The following is an 18,775-nucleotide window of genomic DNA, read 5'->3' on the forward strand; positions in this document are numbered from 1 at the left end:
GACCAGATGTTTTTATGATAAAAACAATTTCTTAATCAATGAAATATCGAATTTTGATAACCAAATAAATCTTTAAAATTAGAATCTAAGATAATAAATTTTATTTATGGGTTAATTGAACTTCAACTTTTTATAGTTGTTCAAGCAAAATTTTAGATTACTCTATAGAACAGATATGCTGATACTAGTTTCCACCTAACCATCTTTGAAATCTTCCTCGATGCATCTTCTCTCAAGACTTATAGTTCAAGTGTCTTTCTCAATCCTAGTGTTTGTGCTTATTCTTCCGCTTCAGTTAGAATTCCTAACTCCTTAATATATTACTTATAATATTTTGTAATCACCCCGTGCCAACTAATGAGTATGGCAATATTCGAGTTCTATGTTTATAAATAAGAGAGAGTTCAGTTGCCAATGGATTCTATTTTCTTAGCTTCACATAAATAACATTCCTAAAAATGTCAATACATGTTATTCCTATCTCTATTAGTGTAATCAAGTGTTTCTTTTTATTGGGAACGAAAATGTCTGATCGATCATGTGATAATTTTATATACTATTAATTCTTACATTCACTTTATTTCCGCTAGTTCGTTCTCAATTACTTTTTGAATCGAATGTTTTCTGATTAACTTCGATTTTTAAAGTTGTATTTTCTTGAGAGCATAAGGTGTATGCATCTATAAAGTTCATTATGTCTTCGTATATAGTCATAGACAAGCATTCTTTTAAATTGGCTTGCGGTGAGTGTCCTACTGATTTATATTATTCTCCGCAGTGCTAAAATTTTGTATAAAGAACACATTTCTATTTTGCATGAAACAGAATCTTGCTCCTTCTTTTGGCTTAAAATTTCTAATTTTAGCCGCCTTGAAGATCCGGCAATTCCAATCATTGAGTTGTTGTAGATACCAAAAGTTTTTGATGAGGTTCTTTAATTTTTATTTTCTCATTTAACTATCAGAATCTAGGATAATGTTATTTACTAACAAATAGATCAACCCTAATTTAAAAATTCTAAAAGGAATAGATATAAATGTCATAAAATATGATAGACTGGACGAGTAAATATTATAAGTCGTATTTTAAGAAGTTAGATATGTCTGCTGGTGTAGAATCATCTTTAAAAACATGGAGTTGAAGAAAACACTTGAACTAATAAATTACAAAGGCAGAAGATATATTTAGGATGATTTAAAATTCGAAGCAACCGAAAGAGTTTAAATAAAACATCTGTTGTTTGACAAAAAAAAAAGGTTTTTGCTTGGTTAATTTTAAAAGCTGAAATTCGTTCAACCTATAATTAATTTTATAAGTTCATACAATAAATATAGCCTTGAAAATATTAAAAAACAAAATTATTCTATTTATTTAATGTTGCATATCCATGTGTTTAATTTCTTTAATTCATATGTTCGTTTACTAAGATGCAATTGGCCAATCAGAAATATTTTAACTCTTCATGTTTCTTGACAACTTACCCTATCTATTATCTTCAAATTTGGTTATTCTCTCAAATAATATGTGGTGTTTTCAAGTATTTTTGAATATTATTTTTATAAATTATAAATAAATCTTTTACAATTAATACTGGGTCATATTTTTCATTTTGTCCTGATGATATGATTAAATCATCAATGTAAAAAAGAATTATATAATTTCTTTACTTGATATTTGTCCGATTTCTATTATCATCTTTCAAAAAATACCATAGGAAGAAAAACATCTCAATAAGAAATATCCTATCATTAAATATACTCAAAAGAATATATTCACATGGGTCCGATTAAAAATAAAATCTAATCTTTTAAACATAATAAATGCAAGCAACAGATAAACTAAGAGTTTTAACCAATTCACGATTAAGATACAGACTAGAAATAATAAAAGACATATGTATAAAAGAAAGAACAAAGTACGAAGTTCATATAAAGAAAGCTGGATTTATTCGAATTGGTATCGCACATATTTTGGCCAATAAATACGTGCCAGTTGGAACTGACAAGTATGGACTTTCGTTTTCAAACAAAGGATACAGCTTCTATAAGAGTCTTCAGCGAAACTATTGCGAGGAATTTAATGTTAAGGATATAATTGGTGTAGAAGTTTGTCTTAAATCTGAAAAATGCAATCTTTCTTATTTGAGATTCTATAAAAATGGGAAAGACTTGGGTGTCGCCTTTTGGAATCTACCTTTCTCGAAAGTTTATCCTGCCTTTTCTTTTTATGGAGATTGTGAGGTTGAGGCGAATTTTAGTGAGTTTCAAGTATATTTGAATGATGAAGATTGCAAGTATAATGATTATAAGCACATATTATAACATTTGTTTTTTTAATGCTTAAATTAACTGTGATCTAATAAAAAAAATACTTTAGTCTAACTATAAAAGAATTAAAATTGTATTTTCGCACAAATATAATATATACTATATTAAGAATTGGTAAAAGTTGATCTATATTGATTATAAAGTTTTAAAATATAATAAATGATTTATCGGACTGGTATACTTGATATATTGAAGTTCATATCATGTTTTGTTTGTAAAACATATATTAAATGTTATTAAACAAGTTTCAAACGATTTAAATATTGCAAGTAAAGCTTTAATATATGCGATTTAGTCTTAAATTAAATAAAAATACGTTTTTTTTCTGTATTTTTTATTAAAAATACATTTTTTTTTCATTGTAACGAAATCATAGGATTATTAGAACAGAAAATATTAAAAGTGCATCTTTTATATATCATTTTCTTATATAGGTATCTTTATCTCCGTATGGTTTAATATTAATAAATAAATGGTATTTGTGTACAATATGGATTAAATTTAGTTATTCCTTATTTTATTCAAATATGTACTCATTATTTTTTATTTAAGGGCTATATTTATAGTCGTAATTTTAGTTTTCGTTCTCAGGCACAGCTTGCTTGATTCTCTGTACACACAGCGTATTTATACTTTCGGCTATCTTCTCCTCTCCATAGTCTTCTTCAATACCCCTCCTTCTTTCGAGACCTATTAATTCAAGGGTTTTTCTCAATCCCAAGGTTTCAAATATGTGCTCATAATCTTTATTTTATTTTAAATCCTTTGCTATTGATTTTTTACGATTTAAATACAGGTTATTCTAAAATTCAGTCTATTGTCTCACCAAGAAGGAAATTATATCTTCTCATAGATAAAAATATTTTATTAAGTATAATTGTCACAAAAATATTTTACTTCTCTTGTCTTATTATCTTGTGCACGGCATAGTAAAGATTATAATTTTGTTAAATTTTTTATATTTATATGCTTTTAATCATATTTGGGCTTATAGTAGATAATAAAAATTTATTATTTTTGTGAATTATATACAATGATCATAATCACAGTATATTGTAAAACTTTTTATGATTCGATACTTCTAATTGGTTTTGTGCTATAAATAAAATATAAAATATAGTGGTTTATTATTTTTGAGCATAGCTAAATAATGACTATAATTTTCATTATTTTAATTTTATTTTCATATTTTTACTTCTTTATTAGGCTTTGTGATTGAAAATAAATTTAATTTTTCAAGGACTTATTTTTTTATTCGCTGAAAGATAATTTTAATATTATAAATAAATTTTAATGTAGCGAGCCATATAGAGCAAAAATCATATATATAATTGATAATGTTGCAAAAATTCTAGTTTGATATACAAATGATAAATTTATAAAATTTATCCCAAACATATAAAAAATTTTTTTAGTCGTTTATCTTTTAGGTACAGCAAGAAATTTTATTTATTAGAACGACGATTATGTATACAAAAGAAATAATTCAAGTTTTTAATAACACCCTGATATTTGACTAACCTTGATGTTCACAAAGAAAATCTTTTATTTATCTGTTTAAATTAATTTGCCCTGTTTTTAGGATATTTTTTTGATCTTATTGCTGATTTTGCATGTAAATCGTGACTGAGACAATTATAAAATTTATAAAAGATATATTCTTTTATATCTGAAAAGCAAAATCAAACAAAGAAACTTGATTTTTGAAGAATTTTATTTGGAATAAGATCATTAGTTACACTATTTTTTTGATCAAATGCTAGATATATATTTTTTTTACTTGTTTAATTTTTTTAAATTTCAATACAACAAAATATATCAGTAAATAGCCTATTTTTCTGAATTTTATGCATGATTATTTATTTAAAAAACTTAAGTCCTCTAAAACCCCTTACGATACTTCTTAATAAATAAAATTTAGATAACAATAATTTGAGTTTTTTTATATAGGGATGTAAAACATATCGATTAAATTCTCTTTTGCACAAGTGATATAAATTTCATTGATCGTATACATCCTTTAATCATTGTTATGGAGGGAATACTCCTGCGTCTTTTTGATTTTTAATGGTACTTTTTTAAAATAAATGCGATTTTTATTGAAATTTCTTAAAAGTGATATAAAACTAGGGCCATAGAGGCCTCAGAGTTTTAAAGTTATTTAAATATAAACCTTTTTATACAAAAAAGGTACTATAATAATCGTCTTATTTCGATTTTTTTTGTAAATGGTTTACTACTTGTCACTCAAACGAGTTTTCGTACTTGTAGATATATCAAAGAGGACATTTATGTATCCATGATTAAATCTATAATATCCCATTTATGGATTTAGAATTATATGTTTATATGAAAAAAACTAAATTTCACCCCCGCCCAAATAAAAGTTGATAACAGGTGCGTGGAGAGATACACTCTACCTATATGGTACAAATACCTTTGCCTCCAATCATATTAGATTGCCAGAGGCATACATGGGGTTCCGTAAGCTCGGAACCAAGGTCTGGCTGTACCATAAGGCTAGAGTGTATAACATTCCAACTTTAAATCTCGCCCTGCCTTTCGACGTGCAACGCCTAGAACACCGTTTCACACTGGAATTGGGCAGAGGCTAGCATGCATCAATCACATATGTATGCCGGCCTTGATTTTAATCAATAAAATGGTGCTCTATATATACTTGTTTATAATATAGTACAATGATCCAAAAAAATATTTTATGCTACATATCTGATTCTTTTCGATCAAAAAGAATCGACGGTATTTTTATTTCTAAATATATATGTGTAATAGAATATTCTTAAAAAAATTACGGCAAGATATAACGATCTTATGTTCTAATTAATAAAATTTAATGGAAAATTTCTATAGAATGGAGGTAAAATATATCCTGTTTTTTTTAATTTTGGAGGTAAAAATTTTATGGAGGTAGAAAATATATTGAGGTAGAAAATATAAGGAGGTAAAGGTTATATGGTGGTAGAAAATATAAGGAGGTAAAGGTTTTATGGTGGTAGAAAATATAAGGAGGTAAAGGTTTTATGGTGGTAGAAAATATAAGGAGGTAAAGGTTTTATGAATGTAGAAAATATAAGGAGGTAAAGGTTTTATGAAGGTAGAAAATATAAGGAGGTAAAGGTTTTATGAAGGTAGAAAATATAAGGAGGTAAAGGTTTTATGAAGGTAGAAAATATAAGGAGGTAAAGATTTTATGGAGGTATAAATTATTTTGAGGTAAAATTATATTGAGGTATAAATTATATTGAGGTAAAATTATAAGGAGGTAAAGGTTTTATGGAGGTAGAAAATATATTGAATTAGAAAATATAAGGAGGTAAAGGTTTTATGAATGTAGAAAATATAAGGAGGTAAAGGTTTTATGAAGGTAGAAAATATAAGGAGGTAAAGGTTTTATGGAGGTAGAAATTATAAGGAGGTAAAATATAATTAAATTAAATTTTTTCTAATAACGGCTAGTTAGAAATATATATATTCTATATACAGTGAAATCCCCCCCAGTATTATGGGATTTTACATATTTTAATAATTTCAAATGTATAGTCCTATACTATAAATACTTTTTCCCGCTTTAAAGGCTATATTAGCAATTTTTTGGTTAGAAAAGGTCAGTTTTGATTTAATTCAAGCTACATAATAAAAAATATCCGATAATGAAAAATAAAATCATTTAGACAGGATAAATTGCCTTTGGTGTTGTAATACCATGAAGTATAATAAGAAAACACATAATGACCAAATTACCTTTAGGGTTTCTGATTATGGGTTTCCACGAAGATCTCGCTATCACAATAAATTCTTTCCGTGTTTAAAAATATTAAAAATATGTATCATTGCCCGCAAATTTATTATATGATACTATAATATCTAAGATTTGAAGTTATTTTCTAGCTTATTTTATCTTTTTAATATTATAGTTGCAATGTAATTATGACATTTAAATTGTATCTCAGATTAAATTTTCCTTGTCCCAAGTATAAATCAACAAAATATTATAATTACAAATTTTAATTCTGTAATATAAAGTACTTCTCAGCAGTAAATTTATTTTAATAGTAAAATGTTTATTTTTGAATTTTTATGATGATCAAAATTTCAAGCTAAATAATTTCTAAGAATACAGAGTTTTAAAATAAATTTAAGGCTTGAAGTAAATTATAATAATAAATCCGATCTTTCTACATTTAAAAACCATGACAAATGTTCGATCCTCATGTAAAATTATACCAATAATTAACTTAGGATGATAATTTGCCTCTCTAAATTCAAATACCTATTTTTTTTTAAAAATAATCCCTTCTTGCTCCTCTATATTGATTTAACGGCATTGTATCTAATAACTAAATATTTTCAATGACGTTTTTCCACACAAAATTTAAGGATTTAGGTCGAATTTATATATCTAATACCATTGTGCCAAAAATAATAATAATTGTTTATATAATGTTTTCGACAAACAATGGGGGATAAAGAAAAAACAGGAGAGGAGAACTACAAAGATGAACATTCAAAAACCGATCCTGTAACGATAATCTCAACCGACAACTTGCCTGAAACTCACACGACCACACGTATTCATACTACGGCTCTTCTTACTCTCATAGCCATCTGCAAGGATACACCCGCCGAGAAAGAGAACTGGATTCAAGAGGCTTATACCTCGATCCTAAAACGATTCGGAAGAATGCCGAGATCTGGCTGGCAAGAGTTCCTAAAGAGTCACAATGATATTTTCAACAGTGATATGAGCATGACTGAAATTAAAGCTAAATCATCAAACGTTCTAAAAGATAATGATGGGAAAAGAAGACAAGTCCGGAAGTTCAAAGAAATAGAAACGAAAAGAAGAAAACAAAGCGATCAAGAGGAAGACAATAAAACGCTTAACCATTGCATTAACCACGACAGATGCAAAAAAACATTTCTCAGAGTATTGACGGACTTAGAAAGTATGGACATCACAAAAATCCCTAGAACAAGAAAAATACCATATACTAAAGTTAAAAGCGATATAATTGAAGGTCTAAATTTAGCGGTTCATGCGCATATCACTAACCACCGCCCTCAAAACATGTGCGATATAGCAAAGATCTTGCAAGCTGTCCAAAAGAGTTACGAAGAGCTAACATCAAAATCTGTCCAGGAAGGATTAAACTACGTACAAATAAAGGAGGAGAAAATAAAAAGATATGATCAAATTAACACAATCCTCAAATCCTACGTAAGAAACACAGTAAAACTCCCAGAAAGTGTGACAAAATTTCTAAGAAAAATCATGAGACAACATAACAGGATACTCGACAAAAAAAATGATGTCCTTGAAGTAATTACTAACAATAACGATAAAATAAGGATAATAAATAAACAGATAGAGCAATATGAAAAAAGAAAAGAATTTACCAAGAAAAAACACCCAGTTCGAAGTCAACAGAAGACAATTTTATAGAACATTGACAGATACGGTAAAATCAGAAATTAAGGCAGATAAAGAAAATATTGTGAATTTCTGGTCAAATATGTGGACTAAAAATACGGAAATTTTATACTTCGATACTTACCTGCGCAAAAACGCGCTGGAAAACACACCACAAATGGTTTTTATCTCTGAAACAGAATTTTTCGAAATCATCAACTACCTGCCTAACTGGAAAGCTGCTGGATGCGATGGTATATACAACTTCTTCATCAAAAAAATCACAAAATTACATCCAATATTATATGAAACAGTAAAATCAATATGCCTTGAGAACAAAGAGGTAAAAAGCTGGTTCTACTCTGGGATCACATACCTCATACCCAAACAAGAAGTTTTAAATGGATCGGAATTCAGACCTATAACATGCATGTCAAACTTATATAAATTGACAACTAAAGCTGTCACAATGATACTACAGAAAGACGTCGAATCCCGAAATCTACTATCAGAAAACCAACTTGGTACAGTCAGAAGAGTACAGGGAGCTAAAGAACAAGCCATGATAAACGTTGCAATGAACAGTGAATATAATAATGAATTACACGTAACATGGTTCGACATAAAAAAAGCATTCGACTCAATCGACCACGAGTATCTTCTGTCCTGCTTAAAAAATCTTAACATACAAGAATGGATGATTGACTTTATATGTGTGTTAACAAAAAACTGGATGTTATCTCTAAGATTAAACAATGAAGAAATCTTAAAGAAAAAAATTGAAAAGGGGATTATACAGGGAGATAGTCTATCTCCATTACTGTTTGTTCTTTGTATGGATCCGCTAAGCCGCCGATTAAATGAAAAGTTTCCATCAATATCCATTAACCTCGATAAGAAGGCATTTACAACCAATCACTTCCTTTTCATTGATGATTTAAAGATTTTGTCGAAAGAAGAAAGTAACTTAAAGCTAATGTCCAATGAAGCAACAAAATTCTTCGGATGTATCGGAATGGAAATTAACATTACCAAATCAGCCACTAACAATATAAATTGCAAAGATATTGCCACAGTAATAGAAGGAAAAGAGGGATATAAATATCTCGGCATACTGGAAGATTCGAAATCAAGAACTAAACCCGAAACGATGGAAAAAATTAGAAAAGAAATGCTAGGAAGAGTTCAAAGCATATGCAAAACAAAACTAAATGGTAAAAACATAATAAAGGCGATAAATGAATATGCGATTTCACTGATAAACTACTATGTGGGTTTATTAAAGCTAGAACCGGAAGATTTTAGAAAGCTAGATGATGAAATTCGGCGAATACTAATAGAAAATGGGATACACTTACAACCATCCAATAAAGAAAGATTATATCTTAAAAGAAATGAACTAGGACGTGGATTGGAAAATATTGAGTTTAAATCCGAAAGAATACTTTACCAACTTTATAAAACCCTAAACCAAGAAAAACGACAATCACCCAGAAAAGCCGCAATATTAAAATTTGAAAATGAAAATGCAACATACTTATCCGTCAATAATCGAATTCCTCAGAACAAAGTATAGCCTCGTTGACATAGACCTTCCTGCCCTTGAATTAAAACAAAAAGAGAGTTTATTGTGTAAAATAAAACAAAAAACACTACATCAAAAACTCTTCGATGTTCATCAAAATTCAACGCTTGAAATATTAGGATCCTCGAAGTGGCTACAATATGGAAATATCAGACCGGTAGAAGAGGCGAGATTTTGCTTTATTCAGGATAGAAACGTATTCTTTGGAGAAAGATCAAGGTGCCCGCATTGTAACGACTCAATTAAAACTGTCGACCACTTAGCAAGCAGATGTAAAAAAATGCTTGGTCATGACTATACAAGAAGACACAACGAGATTGTAAGATGTCTTCACTTTATGTTGGCAAGAAAATATAATTTCAAAAAAACCAAGAAAATCCGCAGACACTCTGTACAGGAAATAATGGAAAACGAATTCGCAGAGATCAAAGTAGATACAAGAATTAAAACAGATATCAAGCTATCGAATGACAGACCTGATATTTTTGTATATGACAAAAAGAAGAACTGCATCACTCTGATAGAAATTGGCGTGACAAGTATTGACAACATAAACATAGTTGAAAACGAAAAATTGAGAAAATATGACCTGCTAGCATCTGAACTTTCATTAATATACAAATGCAAGACAAAAATTATTCCATATGTTTTAACATGGGACGGCGTGGTGACACGATATCATAGAAGGTACCTGAAGGAACTAGATGTCACCAACCAGGTTGAGGCATATATTCAAACATTGGGATTGAGAAAAACCCTTGAATTAATAGGTCTCGAAAGAAGGAGGGGTATTGAAGAAGACTTTGAAGGGGAGAAGATAGCCGAAAGTATAAATACGCTGTGTGTACAGAGAATCAAGCAAGCTGTGCCTGAGAACAAAAACTAAAATTACGACTATAAATATAGCCCTTAAATAAAAATCAAGTAATGTTTTCGAGATTATAGGGTATATATAATCCTCTTTTTTTTTACAAAAATAATTATTGATTGTCTTTTCTCTATCAGCTATTTGAGGGACCGAACTTTCATAATACATTGCAATTCCGAATATAAGAAGAAAGAAACATTGAGCCTTCTTTAAACTGTAATTAAAAATAATCAAATCTGTTCGAAAAAGTAAATTGTAACAGCCTCAAGATAATTTTCTTATTATTACCAAAATGGAGTATTTTTAAAAAGATTATGCTCATTCATATTTATAAAAAAAATATATATTTAGTATTAGAATTTATCCAGTTTAATGGATTCTTAGATTGATTTTATTGCGCTTATTTTTTTAAAAAAATCAAAGATGATAATACTATTGTGAGTGCGTGTTATCAGCTGGATTTTTGTACAAAAATATAATTCATAGACTTTTAAGCCATTTAAGATCTGTTTTTCTTTTACAAACTCGAAAAAAATATCATTATTTTGTATTATAATTAAAAAACCTAGTTTTATAAGGATTCGATGAGTTTTGGTTCTTTTTTAACATAAAAATTTTGTAGTTTAATTGCAAAAAAAAATCTTGGGTTAATTTATTGCTGTCTTTTTATTGTTTCTGTGATTTATTTCTACTTAAAATTGATCCTTTTATATCAAATACCTGATTAATCGTATTATAAAAACATATTAAATTGTCCATTTGAGGAAAATTGTGGATCAGTTATTATTATTTTGAATTTTTTATCATTGAAGTTTTTTTAAGTTATTTTTTATTTACTTTATTGGATTTTTCTTACTTTTAATTTCCCATTTTTTCACTTTTGATAATTTACAGTTATAAATATTCAGCTTTTTTGGTATTTATTTGTTGATAACAAGATTTTTTTATACTCTACAATCATTTTTTGTTTTATAGACGTGTTATAAATCTTTTAAAGATATAATCTTTATAAATAGTATCTAAGGAAATGAATATTCTTGACAAATCAGCAATTTACAAATGACAAGGTTGAAAAACACATGCACTTATGGATCTTCCTAAGGTTGAGATATAGGCAAGAATATTGTATTATCTAAAGGCTACGATTTGATTTCATATAGGAATTTTTATGTAAATGGTTGTAAAAAAAGTCTAATATACAATTTAAACCATTGCATATAGCAAGAATTACTTGAATGATTAGATTTTTTTATATGCTAAATAATTCAAAAACAAAACGGTACAAGATATATAAAATTATATTCTTTAGAATAAGATTGTTGTTTTTTAAGATAAGATCCGCAAAAAAATAATATAGTAACCAATATAATACTATAGTATAGCTTAAAGTATTATGTATATTTTTTGCATGTTAAGTGACACAAAAAAAATGTATTCGCATATTAGAATTTATTTTTGCGGTTCTTTATGATTTAAATGTGTATACAGGCTAAATATTTCAAAATAAAATCGTCGCTAATAATCTAATGCCCTCAAAAGATTTTGTATAATATTAATAAACAAGGATAAACTTAATTTTTTGGTCTGTGATTAATTTATAAATATAATAAAATTTTTATTCTATAAAACTTTTATTCTGTCTTTAATATTAATGCTTATTAGAGCGATTATTTCTTTGAAATCTTAATTATGTTGACCGTAAATATTTAAGAATTACTATTATGCAGAAAATAAATTTTATAAAATCTCAATCTATTAGTGTATATCTCTAAAAATATTAATTATGTAGAGAGTATTACTTTAAAAAGTTTAGTTATGTATAACACAAATCTTTAAAAATATAAAAAATTATAGATATCATATATCTTTCATACCTAGCATTATTACATCTTATATCTTGAAATGCGAAAACGAAGAAATTTAATGAAAAAAAGATGCAATTACTGGATGCTTGTGATAAAAATTAACCAAAAAAAATATGGAAAATACGAAGAGGCTCGGATGAAGAATCTATGGCTAGTGAAGTAATCGATATAAAAATGGACACTAGTATTAGACGATTATCGAGTTATCGCACAACTTACATGCTTTTTTTGTAGTATAAAAAAAACAGATCTCCAATATGAAAGTAACAAGTATCGATAAGCTGAACAATCTTGAAACCGAGAAAATAATATTTATGGGCTAATGAACACCCACTCATATAAAAGGGTATAAAAAGAATACTTCTATGTCCTATAACATCGGTTAGTGTGATCACATGATACTATAAGTATTATATTAAAGAATTATTTATACCTAAAGAACTATATACACTAATAATCGCATTGAGGAAGTTTGAATATAAAAAAATCTACAATGAGAATGCATAAAACTATACTTAAAAGATGACTTGTTGAAACGGACATAAAGAAAATCGATATATAAAGTAATCCATAGTTTTGCGCGTGAAAAAATGAGAAGTTATATAAAAAAGTAGCCCTTAAATAAATATGATCGCAATCAAATACTCTACACATGTATGTTTTAACTTTGTATTATCCTTAAAATTAGAGGCTTTTTAGTTCATTTTATAAGCTGGACATGCAACTTTATTTTTTATAAGTACTATAAATCATTTTCAATAAATTTTTGTGCTTTTAATAAAATTTAAGCCGATAATTTATTGCTTATATTGTGAATTTGCTAACAAATAAATTATATGCGGTCTTCTACACAGATTATTCAATTTACTTGTGTTTATTTTAAATCATCAAAAATGACATATTTTATAGCTAAATTGATTGAAATGTAGATATGAATATGATCATATAGAAAATTGTATAAAAAATTGAAGCTGTCACAATAAATAAAAATTTTTGAAACAACTTCGTACAATGAAACTAAAAAAACAATTTTATTTATTTAGATTTTTTAAGTAGAGTCTTATCGTCATTAATACTACAAAAGTATAAATTCTATACTAAATACATTCATATTATAACATAGTGAATAAAGAATATTGAATTTCGCTCAAAATTTAGCTAAAATTATTTACAAAGAAAAAAACAAGCTTTTTCTTGTTCCACAATCATAAACTATTTATTTGCCCCCTGATAAATTATACAATTTGATTTATAAAAAGTTACAATTATATAACTTATCATGGTTTCAATTCTCTTTCTACAAATTTATTTGATTTCTATGAATACATATGTAAATTTCAGTGATAATATCTACAATTTAGACATCTGTCTTGAAATCGGTGTTTAAAAACATACAAAAAACATTATAATCTTTTTATACAATGCAGACAAAATTTTCGACTCTAATAACTGTTTTATCATCTATTATAGACTTTATTCTATGTTTAGAAATATGAAAGACGAAAAATAAATAAAATTCAAATTAGTGATTCTTTTTTTCAAATTTGCTGATTTTATTTATTAGTTTAAGTGTTATTAAGCACATCATTCGCTATAAAAATATTAAACAATTGGTCTAAAATTATTTTCATCCTGTTTTCTCGCCTTTTACATTTATATTTCAAATGAATTTTATATTTCAATTGCTAGCTATGATTTTTTATAGGATTGCCTGATAAAGCTTATAAAACCAAAAAATTTAGCACCTAATAAGCGAAACTGTCTTATGTTTTGTTTCAAACGCATTCTATTAAATGACTTTAGACTTTAATATCAAATATTATTTTTTATAATAAATTTTAAAATAATTCTATCACCATTAAAAATTGTGATAATTAATGTTTTCTAACACATGACTGATTTTAACGTGTTATTATCTTAATTTTAAATTCATTATAATCATATTAATCCATTTCAATTTTTATAGCTCTTAAATTTTAGTTTTGAACCAATTACATTGATATTTGCCTTTTTTATATTTTTATAAATTTAAATATTTAATAGTCGCCTCAAATATTTAAACTTTCTCTTATTTACGAGAAAATATGATTTTGTGATTTAAAGCCATTTTAAAAAAATAAAACCAACTTTTAATTTATTCTTCATATTTAATCAACTGATAAGAAATTTTACAAACATTTTCTACATCAAACAGAAAATAGTTACAAACATTCACACAAATTAAGCCCTTTTTTTCATGAATAGTATCTGCGTCTATTTTAATAGCACCTCTTCCCACGTTTTGTTAGCTATATAAAGTTTTTAGTATTCAATAATGTTCATATAAACAGTCATCAATATTATCATCCTTTCATTCGCTTAAATGCATACAATAATGTATTTCAGCGGGGATTCCAATTCCTCTTAAAATTTAGTCATGAGCTTATCTTTCCTGATTTATTTAGAATATGATCTAAAATAACAAATAAATCATTTGCTTTTATTAGACTTTAAAAATTTTGTCATATTTTATATGAATTTATAGCCAATAAGTCAAGGTTATCGGCATTAGTGTATTTTCTAAAAAAAGATGATCGAAAGATTATACACTCTACGTTTATACACGATGTTAAAAAAAGCTACTTAAGAAATATTAGAATTTAAAAAGTAAGTATTGTCCGCTTATTTTTTTACCCTAAACATCTTTTGTGCATAAAATTTCTGTGTAGAGTGCTTTATTTTTATAACCTTTTTTTACTATAAAAACATTCGTATTTATGTAGAGTTTACGCTTTATTATATTTATTGCTGATTTGCATGTTCAAATAATTCCTGTCTTCTAACACAATTCCGTTTTAAGTTAGACGGCAAGTCTGGTATTGTAAAAATGCTTTTGTTTTTTTGCTAAAATATGTTTTGAAATAAAATGGAAATAAAGAAAACATTATTACGTTTTTATAACACTATAAAATATAAGAAAATTGATTATAGATTTACTTAAAAAATAGAAAACTATTTGTTTGAATTTTTTATATTATCAGATTTAGAGATATCAGATTTATAATAATTATTATGTCACTTATTTATATTTTTTATATCTTTTTTTGTATGAAGTAAGGTAATTAAACTAAAAATTTTCAAGCTTTAATTATTTTGTTTTTTTTAAAGAAGCCAAGTACATATACTATATTCAAGATGAACCTTTAGAAACATAAAGTATCAAAATCATTAAAAGGCAAAATATTATATCTAAATAAACTTTAAAAAGCTTCAATCAGGAGAAATTTTTCTTTCGTGATATAGATTGATCATTTGACATATTGTTTTAGCAGTACTTTTTTATGCATGAAAATGGCAGTCACAACTATATTGAAGACATTACTGTCAAACAAGGAGAACCACAAATTATTTAAATTTGTGGATATTTTGAGTTAAAATTGTCACAAAAAATTAAGAAAAAATGTTGTGTGGGAAAAAATAATATACTGTAAAAACTGCATTAATTAAAGAGCTTAGATAAAATAAAGCTCGATAAACATCACACATATCTTATCTATTTTTTATATATGAAATTTATATTTTTATAAATAAAAAAATACCTTTCTCCCCTATAACTAACCGGCTCAAAAAAAACGGAAATGACGTATTTGTTTAGAATTAATTTTTGATTATATTTGTGAGAAATATCATTGACATTTTATGTGTATTTAACAAAATAGTTTTAAGAATTAATTTTTATTAATAAAATAGTAAAAATAACATTTTAAGGTATTTTATGCATTTATTCTTGTTAAAGTATGTGTTTATTTATGACTGTTCTAATCCTTTTCGCTTTAAGCGAGTTTTTTTCATTTATGAAATTATAAGATAAGATATATTTTCAAGATTAATGTTTTAAAGCTCAAATTTTATGCCTTTATTCTAAAAAAATGTCATTTTATTAATATTTTGCACCATTTGAATATTTCTCGCATAATTTTCTTAATATCCATATTATGGATAAGTAAAATTTTATAGCTTAATGTAATTTTTAATGCCTTAATTTTTTTAAGTCAAATTTTAAATTTCTTTTCTAAATGATACGGTATAAAACGTCTTTATTCATATAATCTTTACAATCTTTTATAATGAATTTTTTTCCATTAATACTTATACAGTAAAGATTTAAGCGCAAATACTATTGCTTGGGAGGACACTATATAATAAAAATACTTATTTATAGTGGTAAAAATAAATTTTTAGCTAAAATCTTAAACCCTTCCGTAAATTCACACATTCTTAAATTACAATTTTAAACTACAAATACCATAAAATAGAGATTATATGTTTATTTAAAATTATTTTTAGTTCACAAGGTCAAAAGACCGTGATTGGCTCTAATGAATTTCAGAATTTAAATAATAGGAAATTTACTCATATTTCTTGTGTTCTTTTATGAATAGATTATAGTATTTTTTATTTGTTTGTAGCATTCGCTTATTTTCATTGCAATTTACAAGATCTAAAATATGCTATTAACTACACGTCTCAAATATAATCGATATAAATTTTTAATATAAAGAGATATTTATTTATGGGTTAATTTTCTTAATATCGATTTTATCTATTTAGACGTAGTTAGCGTGTTGGGAATATTGCACAACTCCTTGATGCATCTTTTGGCACCTTCCCCTGATCTTTAATATAAATAACTAGTCTCTTATATAAACTGATTTTTCCTTTACACATTTCTACGCAATAAGTATATTGCAGATCTATCAGAAGACAGTGCTATTTTAAGGCGACCATATATGAATTAAACAATGTGTTCCCCATTAATAAACTTATAAAAAAATATATACAAGTTTCAAATTTAAATTAACTTCCTCATTAGGCACAAGTAATTGTGGTGATGTAGGATCATTTATAACTTTTTACGTGTGGCGCGGAAATAAACAAATTAATTTCCGCTATCGACATCCGGTAATCTTATTTCAAAATTAAGAATCTTTAAATAAATGTTTTATTATTTTGTTAGAAAATGTGCCGGATATTGAATATCAAATATCAAATCCAAAACCTTTTACGCAATATAAAATAGTTCGGTATCAAATTGATTTATGTTAGCAAACTTGAATTCCCGATACAAGTTGACCGGTATTGGCACAATTTCGTGATTGAGAAAACCCTTGAATTATCAGGTCTCTTAGGAGAGGAGAAGAAAGCCGAAAGTATAAATAGTCTTTTCGCATAGGAAAATTAAGAAGTTGTGCCTGAGAATAAAAACTAAAAATATAATAATAAATTTGACTAACAAATAATCTGCTATATATTAGCAAATATTAATCGAATTTATACATAATTTCTTAAGGTAAGAAAGTTTAAAAATATTTATGTTTAATAGTATACAATATAATTAATACATATAAAAACATAAATGATAAAAGTTTAATTTCTTTTATCGTGTTTTTCTGGTATATATGATTTTAAAAGGTTTATTTTTGATAATATTTTTAACTTCTTTTTTGTAATAATTCAAATTGATCCGATCAAACTTATAGAAAATAATTAAACGCACTAATTTCCCATAATTATAAGAAAAAATATTAGATGTGCATATTTTTATAAGTTTTTTGTTGTTCCCTTTCCGTATCGTAATATGTATTTATTCAGAAGCTAGAAACTGCATTATTATAAGTGCTTTTTTTTATTTAGTTAACAAAAAAATGATTGACTCAACAAACTATATTTTCTGTATGAAAAATAATTTATTTGGAAAATTCACATGCTAAAGATAGGATAATTGTAACAGATACATACCGCAAATCAACTTAGTAAGATCGAATAAATAATATTTAAATATAAATAAATGAATTGCTTAATTACATACAAAAACTTTACTAAATATCGTTTACAAATACCAAATGTGTTTTTTTAACATCTCTTTTATTTGTCTATACTTTTGACTGATGAAAAAAGCAATATGACTTATTATTTATGTATAGCCAATTTATTTATTTGTTTTTATTAACTGATTAAAAAAGCAATATGACTTATTATTTATGTATAGCCAATATATTTATTTGTTTATATTATTGACTGATGAAAAGCAATTAAAATTATTATTTATGTATAGCTAATTTATTTATTTGTTTATATTATTGACTGGAGAAAAATTGAACCATATTGTATATATATTCACCTAAAACTATTTTTGGCTTTACTCTTGACTAAAAAAAATCAAGATTGTGATATCTTTCATTACCAATAATTTCTTCTATTTGTTTTGTTAAAGTTTTTAGTGAAACAACTCGTATATATCCAAAAAGAATAATGTTATCCTATAAACTGACGAAGCATAAAATGAAAATCGCGTGTGCGTATAAATTATTTATATATTATTGAATAACATGTGAAATATCGAATTCTTTAAAAATTGTTGATTTTTCTAATTCTCGATGAATTAATTCCTCAATAAAACATTTTAGTGAATTAATTACATACAAGAACATATACAACTTTCAAACATCAATTTCATTAACTCTTCAACAAATATATTATAGCAAAATTTTCCTATTGAAAGCTCACTGCTGTGCAATTCTTCTTGGTATTATGTATATAAATTTATTTAATATTTTATTATTTATTTTTTCAAAATACATAAAGTATATAATCAGAAAATCGCATAAATTAGAAATACGCATAAAACTATAATATAAATTTTTTTACAAATACTCTTTT

Source organism: Rhyacophila brunnea, unplaced genomic scaffold (assembly GCF_057557595.1).
Source record: "Rhyacophila brunnea isolate RB1 unplaced genomic scaffold, BYU_Rbru_1.0 scaffold_102, whole genome shotgun sequence".
NCBI lineage: Eukaryota > Metazoa > Arthropoda > Insecta > Trichoptera > Rhyacophilidae > Rhyacophila > Rhyacophila brunnea.